This window comes from Tenrec ecaudatus, chromosome 8, assembly GCF_050624435.1.
Source record: "Tenrec ecaudatus isolate mTenEca1 chromosome 8, mTenEca1.hap1, whole genome shotgun sequence".
Taxonomy (NCBI): domain Eukaryota; kingdom Metazoa; phylum Chordata; class Mammalia; order Afrosoricida; family Tenrecidae; genus Tenrec; species Tenrec ecaudatus.
This window is the reverse complement of record NC_134537.1, coordinates 162,391,684-162,405,784: the sequence shown is the minus strand read 5'-3', so window position 1 is coordinate 162,405,784 and position 14,101 is coordinate 162,391,684. Positions and strand designations below refer to the sequence as shown.

The 14,101-nt window shown below is 56.5% G+C and overlaps 1 protein-coding gene across 2 annotated transcripts in view; it reads left to right on the top strand.

Moving 5' to 3' along the window:
* The first annotated feature begins 935 nt into the window (after positions 1-935).
* The window catches only part of HPCAL1 (hippocalcin like 1), a 114,149-nt gene continuing 100,983 nt past the window's right edge, over positions 936-14,101 (top strand). The window contains exon 1 of one of the 2 annotated variants that reach the window (XM_075557108.1): positions 936-1,066. The gene's annotated coding sequence lies outside the window, so the exon portion shown is untranslated. Of the gene's footprint in view, positions 1,067-1,333; positions 1,652-14,101 lie in introns of those variants that run through there. The other variant, XM_075557107.1, reaches the window with a different exon arrangement.

Here is a 14,101-nt window from a genome sequence, read left to right as displayed (position 1 = left end):
GACAAGGTGTCAGCGCTCTTTGCACCCCAGGTGTCCATCATTGCACCCCAGTACTTGCTGACATTGCTACAGTCATTGTTTACATGGCTCCTTCCAGCAGTTCTGACCAGGAGACGCATGCCCTCTGGATGAAGCTTTGCCATTCTGTCCACAGAAGGGACAGAAGGGAGCCGGCTCAGGTCACCTGCTTCCAGTCAGTTCCCTACCAGTTGCTCTCCTGCCCATCTCTCCGTGTTGCAAGAGCTCAGCCACAGTGATTTTGTGGAGGAGGATTTGAGTTTTACCCTAGAGGCATGCACATAAAGACAAGTTTTGTCTCAGCTCCCAAGAACACCCAGCTCCACGTGGCCACGCTGTTTCTGTGGTTACCCTTAGTCGGTGATGCTTGGGGCAGGTGGTGGTGGCAGTGGTAGGGCGTGCACTGATTGGATTTTCGAAGACCTAGGTGGCCAGGGTAGAGGACGAGGGTAAGGGACTCTGAGAAGCAATCTCCCACTCTGGCTCTGCCGTGCAGGTACCAGCGACAAGGTGCCCACAGCCTGCCGCAGGAAACAGTCTTCCCCTGCCCCGGAGACCCCAGAGGCCCACCTTGGCCAGGAGTAAGATGCCAGGGCTTTGTCTGGGCAAAACCACCACGGAGGAAGCACAGAATTCCCGGGCGAAGGGAGTCTCAGAAAGCCCGCGCCTCCTCCCGTCCACTTTGCCCAGGCTGTCTAAGGGATCAAAGGTCACAAGTACAGGAATCGGGTCTCCCTCTTTCCAGCCGCGGGCTTTCCTTCAGAAGGGCGTGGGAAGGTGGGTGGGGTCTGCCCACGTACCTGGGGGTGGGGAGGGACAGCGGAGGGGCCGCGCTAGCGGCTGTCGGGGGCCGGCCTCTTTCTCTTCCTAGGGCACCCGGGCCACACTTCCTGCAGACGACTAGAGGGCGGGGGCGGGGGCGCAAGGCCGTTCCGTCCCGGGCACCGCCTCTCGGCCTCTCCTACACCCGCGGGCCAGAGGCTAAGGGTTAGGGAGGCGGGGCCGGGGCTCTGCCCCGCCCTGCCCCGTCCCACGCTCGCGACCCCTGGTAAGGGCACCCAAGCGGGACCTGGGCTCTCCGGCGGGCGAGTGCGCGGAGGAGCGAGGGCCAGGCCGGCGAGGCTGCCGGAAGAGGTGGTCGGGACCCGCCGGCCGTGCGCCTGGGGCCGGCGGGCTCCAGGGCGAGGGGCGTGGCCGAGCGTGGGCGGGGGCGGGTTCGCGGGCCGAGTCCCAGGGAAACTTCGGTGCCCGCCCCCCCCGCCTGCGCCCCGCCCCGGCCCCGCCCCCTGGGCCCCGCCTTCGCGTCCCTTCCTTCCCTCGCCCGGCAGGTCGGCGACGGCGGCGGAGGCGCGGCAGCAGCGGGCGGGCGGTGCACGGCCGGCAGGCAGGCGGGCAGAGCGGCTCCACTTCGCTTCCTTCCCTCGCTGCCCGGCCTCCTTTTGTCTTCGTGGGCGGCGATGAGCGCAGGGCCGGCGCGGCGGCTGCGGGCGCACCGAGGCCCGCACTCCTAGCCACCCGCCCGGCTTCCGCACGCTCGTCCCGGCGCAGCTGCCCGGGTCCGCACCAGCCGCCGCCGGCGCCGCCACTCGGGCTCGGGGAGCCGGCCGGCGGAGCGCGTCCTGCGTCGGACCCGGTAGGCGAGGGGCAGGGCTGCGGGGGCTGCGGCGCGGAGCGCGCGCGGGTGTCCGCGATCGTGACTCGGGGTGGGCGTGTGCGCCGGGGGCTGGGCTCGCTTCTCTTCGCGGGTGGATTTGTGCACGACCGCGGACGGCGCGTCCTCGTGGCGATCCGTGTGTGCAGTGGGGTGTGCACATTTTTGGCTGCGTTCGTGGATTTGTGTGCCCGGCGCCGTTGCTCCCGGGTGCCGGGCCGGCGTCGTGGGGGGTGGGGTGGCGTGCAGTAGCGCTTGGGTCTGGAGGGGGTGGCAGGTGAGGCGGGGCGGGCTGGCCCCACTCGAGGAACCGGCTGGACCCCGAGGGCCAGCGCAGTTCGGGGCGCAGGAGCCCCAGAGGGAGCCGCACAGGGAGGGAAGGAAGGAGAGAGAGAAGCACTGGCCAGTTGGGGGGTGGGGAAGGGGGGGTGGCAGGCCCACGCGACACACGTGGGCCGCCTGGAGCTTTGGCCAAAGATGGGGGCGGGGCGATGCCGCGGCGATTTCCTCCGGAGTTAGAACCCCGCTGGTCTTGCGGAGACCTGGGCCAGATAGGCCACCTCAGTGTGTCGCGGGTTGCTTCTCTTTTAAAAGGACATTCCCTCCCCCACGGGCAGTCCTGACAGGTAAACCAGTGTGCTCTCAGCCCTGTGCCTGGCACTTAGTAGGTGCTGTGTTAATTCGAGATGCCGCAGCCTGCACAAACTGGACAGTGATTGAGGAAGACGCAGGAAGAGCTGCTGCCTATTGCCACGGACTGCCAGAAAAGCCAACACCGTATAGCCCGAAAGTGCCCCTTTGAAGCGAGGACGGCGAGATGGCCTCTCCAGAAAGGACAGTGCCTGGAACCGCGCATTAGGCTTGGTCCAGGGTTGGGGGCGGATTGACACAGGGTGACAACTTAGCAACACAATTGTCAGGATGGCGCAAGACCAGGCACCGGTTCATTCTGTAGTGCGCAGCAGGGTCGCTGGAGATGCCAATTAACAAAACAACATGTTAATTGGATTAGCTGCTTGCGTGTGCTCGCTCTCTTTCTCCCTCTCCTCCTCTCCCTTGCTCCTTTATCCTAGGCAGGGCTCGTACGTCTTATTTTCTTTCTCCTGCCCGTGCTTCGTACATATCAAGAACCTAACAACCGTGCAGCGCTGAGATTGGGGAAAGTTTAGGCTGCTGGGTGCGCAGCCTGGGCGCTGCACCTCCCTAGTGGCGCAGCGGGCGGGTCTGCGGGCATGCGGAGAGGCGGCTGGTTTTGCAGCCCTAGAAGGCTCCTGCGCTCCAGAGAGGGTCCCTTCCCTGGTTGGGAGGCGGCAGCTTCTGGAGTCGGGAGATCTTTTGTTCAACAAGTGGCTGGTCTCGTGACACGAGAACCACCGCGCACAAGCAGCAGCACTCCCTCGTAGACAGAGCGACCTCCTCCTAGTCTCCTGTGCACCCCTGTGCCTGCAGAAAGCCACCCCCACCCCCCTCCTCCCAGCCGACTGTCACCAGGCTCCACTGAGACACTGGCGTTTGTCTGGTCTCAGGACTCAACATTGGACACCCTCCAACCTCCTTAATTACGGAAATGTAGACTCCCCTTGGGAGTCTTTCCCACCCATGATGGCAAGGGGGGAGGGGAGGGCCCTCCCCCTCCAGATGGGACCCTCCCTTCCAGACCCCTCCTTTGGTTTTTAAAATAGAAAGGTCCTCGGTATTTAATTTGGAGCCCGGTGCTTGTGAAATTGGACTTTCGGTGAGCGTGCCTGAGCCTCCTATGGGGGATACCTCTAGGCAGAGTCCTGCCACCACACACCTGTTCCCTCAGACCCAGGAAGGCCAGTTTCTGGGGTGCGCATGAAGCGAATGATTCCTACCCTCCACCTCCACAGCTTCCAAATAGGACTCTTCCCACCTGCAAAAACAAGTGGCATTTAACCAAGGGAGCGGCTGGCCTCATCTGTGCACCAGGCTCTCAGAGCAGACCATGGTCTTGTGGCGTGGTCGGAGGAAGGAGCCGCCTGCCTGGCTGCATTTGGGCGTCGGATGCGCTTCCCAAGTACCCAGTGCTCCTTCTGTTGGTGTGTGCTGCATGAACTGCGCAAGGCTTTGTGAGGAACAGCCAGAAACCGCTGGCTTGCTGCTCGGCTCATCTTCAGTGAGAACGGCGCTGTAGCGGGATGGCAGGCGATGGAACTAAATAAGCCAATTTTTCATTTCGATCTGGTGTCAGAGGCACACTTAGAATACAGCCTATTTTCTATTTCATAATGCGATGTTGTAACCTAGAGGAAAAAGGGCTTTTGATCTGAACCCTGCTCTCGTCCCTGTAATCACATTTGGTAATCATATTTTAGAAAAGGCAGCCTGGCGTTCTCAGCTCAAGAGAGATCAAATAGCTTTCTTTCCTACCGGTTCAAGCCAGCCCTCTGTCTCAAGCATACCAGCGTTTGGGCTCTGGGATCTCTTTCTGTTTCACTTTGAAAGGACCTGTAATTACTGAGCCCTCTAGGCTTTATTGGATAATGTGCCAGAGGGAAAGTCCAGGGGCTTGAGCTCCGGCTTTTCCAAAGCGTTCACAAATGCATGCTTCTCAATTCCTGCTGTGAAACTTACTGATGGACATAATCAAGGCAAGCAAAAGCTCGTTGGGGCCCGCAGTCATTATTAAGGGTGTGAAGGGGCCCTGGGACCAAACAGTTGGAGGTGGTCATCCCTGCAGCAGAGAAGATGAGGGCAGGCATGAAAAGACATGGATCCGCAAGAGGTAAGCAGTGACCAAAAGAGACTACCAGAGCTGGTTCCTCTGAAGAGGTCCCCGACCCCAGACCCCAGACCCCAGGCCCTGCCATCTGGGCGGGGAAAGGGAGGAGGGCTTGCAGGCAGAGGTGGGGACCAGGTGAGCTTGGGGTGGGAGGATGTGGTGCCACCTTCTGGCCTCGCCTGCCCCTGTGGGGTTTCTCTATCCTTTCATCAGGTGGGGATAGCCGGCAATGTGAGATGGTTTGGGAGACCTGGCATTGAGAATAGGAGGCACCAGAAGTCATCTGACCTGTGGAGGAGCAGGGACAAGGCAAAATCCCGGAATGACAAAGGCCAAACACCAGCCCAGGACTTCCATTCGTTTCCAACAAGACCTAGAGAGAGAGTCTATGGGGAAAGAAATCCTGCAGCCGTCTTCTCCCTCCTCTCTTCTGCCCACAGGGCTGTGCACACGTTGGGGAGTGGGCTGTGGTTTACCTTGCTACCTCTTCACCTGAGGGAGCAGCGCTCTGCTTCCTTCCTTCAGGACCAGGCACTGCGCAGTCCAAAGGGTTGCCATTTGCAAAATGACCGTGCCCAGTACTTGTGCGCCCTATCAATTCTGTATCTTTTTCATTGGCTCTGGCTTTAGGCATTGGGTTTCTAACTCCAAAGTCGGTGGTTCAAGCCCACAAGCCGCTCTGCAGGAGAAAGATGAGGCTGTCTGCTCCCCCAAACATGTAAAGCCTCAAACCCTCCAAGGAGCAGTGTCACTCTCCTTTATAGGGTCTCCATGAGCTGGAATGACTCAGTGGCAGTGGTTTTCCTTCCCTGGCCTTAGTCTGCCTTCTGAGTGGTTGAGTGCTGAGGTTACTTAGGAGCCGGGAATATCATCCGGGATTCTAATAAGGAGTCCCAACGTTTATTTGGCATCAAAGATTAAGCTCCTTGACAGCTGAAAGTTTAGCTAGATTGGGAACTATCTTAGAAGTTTTCAAACCCAGCCCCCTGTTACCAAGTCTGTGTTAGGCCGGGTTGACTAGAGAAACCAATCCAGTGGTACTCATATACGTGTAGGGAAGAGCTGTTTATCAAGAAGGAGTTGTATATCAGGAAAACACCCCAGCCCATAAGCCCGACACTAGTCCATAAGTCCCTCTGCAGATCCACTCAGCCATTTGCAATGATGCAAAATGCAGGAAGATCACAGGCCAGTGGGTGAGAATTGTGGATCCAGTGGTGGTGGAAGAATCACAGGGCTCTCGTGGGTTTCCAACTGACTCACAACAGGAAGGTGAAGGGAGAGAGGAAAGTTCGCAGGATCTTCCTTATGAGAAGGCCAGACCCACAAGGAGGCATCATCATTTGTGACCTGATTGACAGGCTAGATTCCATCCCTACACTCTACTTATCAAGTTGACAAGAAATGATGTAACTACCAGAGTCCATCCCAACTCTGCTGTTGTTGGCTGTTGATGGTAGGTGGACAGCCACCCTGTCCAGCAGAAGGAAACACCACCTGGTCCCGTGCCGTCCTCACAGTGTCCTTGTGTTGGAGCCTGTGGGCGCAGCTCCTGTGTCAGTCCAGCTGGTCGAAGGTCTTCCTCTTTTTCACTGCCCCTCTACCAAGCATGATGCCCTTTTCCAGGAAAGGTCCCTGCTGATAACGTGTCTAAAGTATGTGAGACAGAAGTCTTGCCATCCTTGCTTCTAAGGAGCATTCTGACTGTACTTCCTTCCAGACAGACTTATAAGGACTCTTAGGGGCCCTAACGGACAGCATAGAACTACCCCATAGGGTTTTCAAGGCTACACTCTTTTTTTTTTTTCAGTTCAGGGATCATTTGTTGACCTTTAGGAGTGTTTTCCAGTCCAGTCTGTTGGGGCACCACTTCCTGCCCCCAAAGTCCAGCTTCAGCATTCCCTGGGGACCTTGCCGCTCCATTCCCTTGCTGTTCTGCTGCACTCCCCCAGTGCTTTGCCTCGGTGTGGTGGGATCAGGTCAGGTGCAATTCCCACACTGTGTCTCTGGTGCTGTCCCCCGCAGGGCCATGGGTCAGTGAACAAAGCTACACTCTTAATGGAAACTTTCACCCACAATGGGACTGTACTGGGTTATAACGACTGACCTTCCACTTAGCCACTCAGGGTTTTGTCCACTACTCTACCGACAGAGCTTTCTAGTGAGATCTAAACTCTGCTTGCTTCTTGTGGGACCATACTTTCAGCTTAGGAGTTGCCAGCCCAGACTCAGTGGAGGTGCGTGCTGTGTTAGGCCGTGATTACTAGAGAAACACATCCAGAGACACACACATGTATATGTATGTGTGTATATATATATATATATATATATATATATATATATATATATATATATATATATATAAAAGAAAGCTTCACATCAAGAAGTAGTTACAGGAGTGGGGAGGGAAAAAAGAGCTGATACCCAAGGCTCAATAGGAAGTAAATGTCTAGAAATGAATGATGACAACATATGTGCCAATATGCTTGATACAGTTGACGTATCAATTGTTATGAGTTGTAAGAGCCCCCAATAAAATGATCTTTTAATAAAAGAAAAAAGTAGATATCTATCAGGAAACCATCCCAGTCCCATCTACATCAAGCCCACAAGTACGATACTAGTCCATAAATCCCTCTTCAGGTTCATGCAGCCACAAGCAATGATGCAGAATGTAGGAAGATCACAGGCTAGTGGGTGCAGAGTCCCATGGATCCAATGGTGTAGTCATCACAGGGCTCTGGCATGTCTCAGAGTGGCTCTCCAGCAGGCAGGTGAAGGCAGAGAGAGAGAGAGAGAGAGAGAAAGTTCCCAGGATCCTCCTTATGAGAAGGCCATGCCCACCAGGAGGTACCATCAGGCTGCGGCCTGATTGACAGGCTAGACTCCGCCCCTACACTCATATCTTCAGGTTGACTCAAAATTATGTAATTACCATGTGTGTGCGTGCGCGCTGCTCGTTTGTCAGCACCTGATAATGTGTGTGTGTGTAATGTTCTGTTAGCATTCGGCTGAGTGGAAGTGTGTAGATTTTAATCACCCTCTGTTCTGGGACGCAGAATTCCCCACATCCTCACTGGGTTCCTGCCATGTGTTCACGGCCACATGGAAGTCTGTACATCTGTGAACCTCGGGCAGCTCCTGCCCCTCCCCGTGGGGTTGAGTTTCTCATCAGGGGACGACAGACGAGTAATTGTATATGGAGATAATGCGATGCGTTTGGGGTGGGGGTGGGGGAGTATCCTGGTGGCAGGAATCGTCATAAACGCCAGCTGAGTCTCTGGGTGCAGGTTTTCATAACACTTCAGGTAATCGATAGTTTGACAGGTGTAACATTTCTTAGGCCCAGATGAGTAAGGTGCAAGTTTAAAGATTTTTCTTCTTCTTCTTCGCCTGCACATCGAATCCTTTAGAGAGCTCTACCAGGGCTGTGTTGTCTCAAACAGAATTGGGTGTCAGAGGGAAAGTTTTACATCTCTACCCAGCGGCACCCTGTGGGGGTCCCCGTGTCCTCAGGCTGCAGCTCCGCTTCTGAATAATTGCCGACTTGGGGCCGTTCTCAGTGACGTCCACAGACCCATGCCTCCTCAACACTGGCTGCCCAGTGGCTCTGATTTCTGGGTGTTTGTCTCTTTGTAGCACTGGAGAGATGCAGGGTGGCAGGGAGCCAGGAGACCCGGGAGGATGGTTCAGTGCATGGTAAGGGTGGTGGTGCGTGGGTGTCTCGTCATGAAAACGCACCATCTTCTCCAGCAGCTGGGCGGTGGCCAAGCGCTCCACACTGTCACCCATTGACTCCAGGCCACCGCTCTCCCCTGCTAGAACGCATTACCCCTTGTTCTGCGTTTTCCCTTCAACAAGCGAGGTATCCACTTGGTCAGGGGCTGGGTGCTGTGCGCTGTGGACAGCATCCCCTCTCCCCCTCCCCCTTATTGCCTGCCCACTGGCCCAAACCTGACTTGGTTCCTGAACTTCAGACCCAGCGCTCTGCTCGGGGAGGTGTGCAGGCTGCTCACAACATGCATGCAAAGCAGACCCTGGGCCATTCCTCACTGAGATACCAGTGCTGCTCAGGGTGGTCAGTGATTCCCACCTCAGAGGGGTCTCAGCAGGGCTCTGGGACCCTTCACTGCCCCTTTGCCTGGACTCTCCTCCCCTTCCCATCCTCCCCCTCTGCCCCTCCCCTGCGCCCTGTCATTGGCTGTTTCCAGCGCCTTTACTGGCACTGGCACGTGCTGTTACCACTGACTGTGATTCCGCGATCCTCCTCTCTCCCTCGTCGTCTGCTTTTGCATCTCCTTAGGAGTAAGGCAAAGGCTCACGGAGCAGATGGTCCGTGCTGTGGTCAGTAAGTCATGCCCACTTTGCCTCGGTGCGCCTGGAACCCCTGCAGTGTGCTGCTACACTCCTCCTCCCTGCTCCTCCCCCTCCCGCCTCTGTCCTGGGGTCAGTGCTGCCCCTTGGATCCCACGTGGTTGATGAGTCTAGCACAGGGCTGAGTTCAGTTCTAGATTTGAAGGGGCCCAAGGCTGGAGTCTTGGGGTTCCTGCCGGTCTCTCTCTGATCATGAAGTCTGGTCCACGTTTGGCTCCTACCCTATCCAGGACCTCGGATGCTATCCTTCCCAGAGCAGTCAGCAGTGGTAGCCGGGCACCACCTCCTCTGGCTGGTCTCAGGGTCATGGGAGTGGGGGTGGGGGTAGGGGCTGGCATTCCCATGTTCTCTTGTGTCCTCGAGTCTTTCCATTTTCATCCTTCCTTTTTCCTCCGATGGGAAGAGACCAGTAATGACAAGCATTCGGGTCCCAGTCCCTACTCACCGAAGCAGGATGTAGAACATGGTTTTTGACAAAGAGGAAGGCCTTTGATGAGACGACTGGACTCAGAGGCCGCAACAATGGGCTCAAACGTCCGGACCCTTGTGAAGACTGCCCAGGACTGGGCAGTGTTTGTCCTGCGGTGCGTAGGGTCCTCTCCGAGCCGGATTTGTTGTGGTGCCCTCCAGGGCTTCAGGACCCCTTTGAACACAGGGCCTTGCACATTGTGGTAGGAAGCCCTGGGTTGCCTCCAGCCCTGCCCTTGGCTGCAAACAGAAAAGCTGGGGGGGGGGGGGTGAGCCCACTCAGAGGGGTCTCCAAGGAGAAGGGTGTGGTGATCTGCTTCCAAAACATCAGTCAGTGAAGAGCCCTAAGGGAGATCCAAATGCAGAGCCAGCAGTTCGAACCTAGCAGCTGCCCCTGGGGAGAAAGATGAGGCTTTCTGCTACTATCAAGATCTTCAGTCTTCCAGAACAAATATTGTATTGATGTGAATGAGGGGAGTGGAGACAATTGGACATCCCCTTACAGAAGGGTCACAAGGAAGGCATGAGTCAGGTGCAGTATAGCACTGATGAAGCATCCAGCTTTTCTCTAGTTCTTTAATGCTTCCTCAGCCCCCCACTATCATGACCCCAGTTCTACCTTATGAGTCCGGCTTGACCAGAGCATGTACACGGGTACAGATAAGAGCTCAAAACACAGGGAATCAATGACAGATAGCCCCTCAGGACCAATAATGAGAGTAGAGGTACTAGGAGGAGAATGGGAAGGTAGGGGGAGGGGGGGAACTGATCACAAGGATCTACAGAAAACCCCCTCCCAGAAGGAAGGACAACAGAAAAGTGGGTGAAGGGAGACAGCGGTCTGTGTAAGACATGAAAAAAAATTGTAAATTACCAAGGGTTCATGAGGGAGGTGGGGGAGGAGGAAAATGAGCTGATACCAAGGGCTCAAGTAGAATGGAAATGTTTTGAAAATGATGATGGCAACATCTATACAAATGTGCTTGACACAATGGATGTATGTATGGATTGTGATCAGAGCTGTAAGAGCCCCCAATAAAGTGATGGGGCAATAAGAAATATAATGAGTTTTATGAAATGAATAAATATTACAAACATTAACAGAAAACATCTTCAGTCTTGGCAGCCCACAGGGGCAGGTGGCCGTGCGTGTGAATACACACAGCGGCAGTGGGGGAGGAAATCCCACGGAGCCCAGTGCTCCTCGGACCCACGCTGATTTGCCAGGAGTGGGCCTCATCCCCCGAGGCACCTGCTTTTGCTTTTTCTCCTCTTTACCAGTTGCTCCTCCCAGCCTCCCCCGCAGCCTCTCTCCTCAAAGCCCTCGCTCGGTGAGTGTGTTAGGCCATGTTGTCCAGGGAAACAAAACCCCAGACATTCCCAGATGTACAGGAATGAGCGTCCTACCAGGAAGTGCTCTTAGGTCCTGAATGGTCCCAGTTCAGTCCAGTTCCAGCCCGGGGCTCCAGTGCCTCTCAGGACGCCCTCAGACTCACATCCCTGCCTGCAGGGTGGCGTATGGCCTCTGGGTGCAGTCAGTAGAAACATGGGGGGGGACCCGCTCGGTACGTCCCTGGAAGCAGGCTCAGAATTCCAGCCAGCAGGAAGGCGAAGGGTCAGAGAGAGAGGAGAGGTCCCTGGTGTCCCTCTTGTAAAAGACCCCCCCTCTCAGGGGGCATCATCAATCTGACTGACAGATTGGACTGCGCCCCTGCACAAGTGAGGGGGTGGTGGTGTAGGCGCCAAGGACCACAGCAAGGGTTCTTTTTGGCCCATGTGGTGCTGTGTGCTTCTTCTGTGTAGCTTGGATGCCCGTTCTGCCTCTGGTTGTGGGGTGAGAAGACCACCAAACATGCCAGCCCCCCAGGGTTTGGAAGATGCCCTGATGGGGAGCTCTTAAACCCAGGTCAGGGGGCAAGGAGGCTTCCTGCAACAAGTGGCCTTGACAGCTGACCCCAGTTGACCAGGATGACCATCACTGCCGCTGGTGACCGTGACTCACAGTGAGTGATCCCATGATGCGGGCCAGAGTGGAACTACTCCGTGTTTCCGGGCGGTGACCTTCCAGAGACAGGTCTCCAGGCCTTACTCCCCGGGGGTCCCTGGGTGAGTGTGAGCAGGCCCTCTGGGCCAGGAGTCCAGCGCTTCAAGTGTGGCTGGGAGACCATCCAGGCTCCTGCTTTCCCCTCATTCAGACTTCCATCGCTGGTAAAGCCGATTCGTCTTTTTTATTTCCTTTCTCCTTTAAACCAGCAGTTCTATTGATATATAATTTCTGTACCATGCAATTTGCCCATTTTAAGAGCACAATTCGGTGATTTTCAGTAAATTGACAGTTGTGCAGCCACCACTGAGATCCAATTCTAGAACGTTTCCACCCCCCTCGGGCCTGTTGGTAGTCACTTCCTGTCCCCCCCTCCCCAGTCCCCCGGCAACCACCGCTCCGCTCTCTGTCTCCAGAGATGTGCCCTTTCTGCCCACCTGCCCCGGCCCATTCGAGGTCACCTCCCCTGGCTCTTCCAGTCAGAATGGAGCGCTCCCTCAGCTGACTCAGAATGAGCGGGGCATTGCCCCCCCCCCTGCCCCAGCCCCACCCCACCTGCAAGAGAGTGAGTCTTAGAGGACCTCAAACATATCTGACCGGCCAGGCACTAAACAGACGCAAGGACTATTTGTTGAACCAAATGGTGACTTTCTGTCCATTCCTTTAACCATGGGGCTGATGGTTCAAACCCACTTGCCACTGCAAGGGAGGAAGATGAAGCTGCCTGCTTCCATCAGCATTCACAGTTAATTCACAGCTCGGGGGGTGGGGGGTGGCGCAGCAGGGGAAGTAGGGGGAGATGGGGCACTAAATGGCCTAAAGATGGCACGTGAATGAAGAAAATGTTCTAAAGCCGATTCCGGTGCTGGCAGCCCAGCTCTTGTTGATGCGACTGAACCGTGGAATCGAATGACGTGTGGGTCATGCGCCAGTGGGACTGTTGGGGAGCAAAGGGAGAGAACCACGCAGGTGCATGGTCTCAGCACCCCGCATGGGGAGCCAGGACTTGGACTCCGTGTCGGGGGGGTTCTTACATCTGGGTGGTTCATCAGTATGTCATCTGGGTGCACTGTGATGTGCTTGGCAGCCCCACCTGGGAGCACCTGGGCCTGTGGGATGGTGACTGGTGGCTTACTGTGCCGGGGAGTGGGCAGGCACATGCGCCATCGCATCTCCCCAAGAACACTGCAGACAGGGGGAGCCCAGTTCTGTTTAGCGGTGGGGAGATGACAGGCCCAGAGCAGGGCCGGGAAGTGGAGGATCCCAGAGGCCGCCCAGGCTCCCTGCTCCCCCCACCGGCCCAGTGGTGATACCAGGCTCCATCTGGACCCTCTCCTGTGACGCTAGCTCCTCATGGTACATCATGCAGGATGCCGGGCCCGTAGCAGTGGCGCAGTGAGCAGGTACCATGGTGGCCTCCAGGTCAGCGGGAGGAAGAAGGCCCTTGGAGCGGGGCAGGCGTGTGCAACTAGGCCGCGCTGTGTGTACTTGCGCACCTGTGCCCTTTAGAACTCCTCCTGGTGTTGATCCTGTTCTTTGAGGTGCGGGCCTTGTATACCAATGGAGACCTGGGTTTGATGTGTAGACCAGCAGGTCACAAGTCTCCCCCCCTCTCCCTCTCCTTCTCTTGAACGGCTGGGCTGCCCAGAGCACCTGTGGCTGACAGCAAGAAGGCCTTTCTGCTCTCCTCCAAGGATCAGGAACGTCAAAGAGCCCAGGGGAAAGATGGATAAGGGGTGGTTGGGGTCGGCAGGGCTGGGTTTGGATCTGCTCTGCTGTTCACTGGGTGACTCAGAGCCGGAGTTTGATCCTGTGTGTGCACAATAGAACCCCAGGCCCTACCCAAGGAGCCGTGTGGCCCAGCAGTTGAGCACTCAGCTAGTAATGGCTTTGAATTCTAGCAGTTTGAATCCACCCGGACTCTGACGTGGCTGTTTCCTTCCAGAAGAGGAGCTCTGACTATTCTGCCCAGCAGGGTCTCTGACCTGGGGTGGGGGAGGGGCGCAGACACACACAGCTGTTACTACTTACCACATGCCTCCTGGGTGGGGCAAAGTGCTGCTTTTCAGAGTTAGGGTTTACAGGTATTTTTGGAGCCAGCTCCTAACATGAAGCATGGTGTTAGATTTCAGAGCCCAGGGAAAACTGTGTGTGTGGTGCCCAGAAGGGGGGAGCGCGCACACACCTGTGTGTGTCTGTGTCTGTTTGTACAGGTGTGTATGCACGTGTCTGTATGTGTGCATGTGTGGAACCTGCAGGGCTGCCGTTTTGGAACTTTGCAGCCCCCAGTCTTCAGAGTCTTGGGGCTCCCAAGGCAGACCCCGGGGGTCCCAAACTTTGTGGGTGCCCAACCGGTCTGCGGGTTGTTTCCCAGGCCGAGGGAGGGGTGCACCTTATGAGCCCCACCCCTTTCGGATGCGTGCGTGCGGGCGTGCGGTGCCGGGGCCAGGCTCCTGGGGATGGTTGCAGAATTAGGGTTCTCTGTGAGGTTGCGCACGGGCTGCAGCATCTCCCCCCTCCCCGCAGCCCAGGTCTCTGCTTCCTGCCTGCGCGTGTTCCAGATTTTCCAGGAGCTCCACTGGACCCCAGCCCCCACCCTCTTCCCTCACCGGTGCTTTCTATTCGCTGCTCAGGAGTCCGTTTCTGCAGGGGAGTGAGCGCGCTCACAAACAAATCGATCACTTGGTGGAAGAGAAGAACAAACCCGTTTGGTTCCCACGGCTGCGGTTTTCTGCGTCAACTGCGTGGGGCTGCAGAGCGGGCTGTCTAAGAGAGCTGCCCGCCCCGCTGGCGCTGGCTGTGG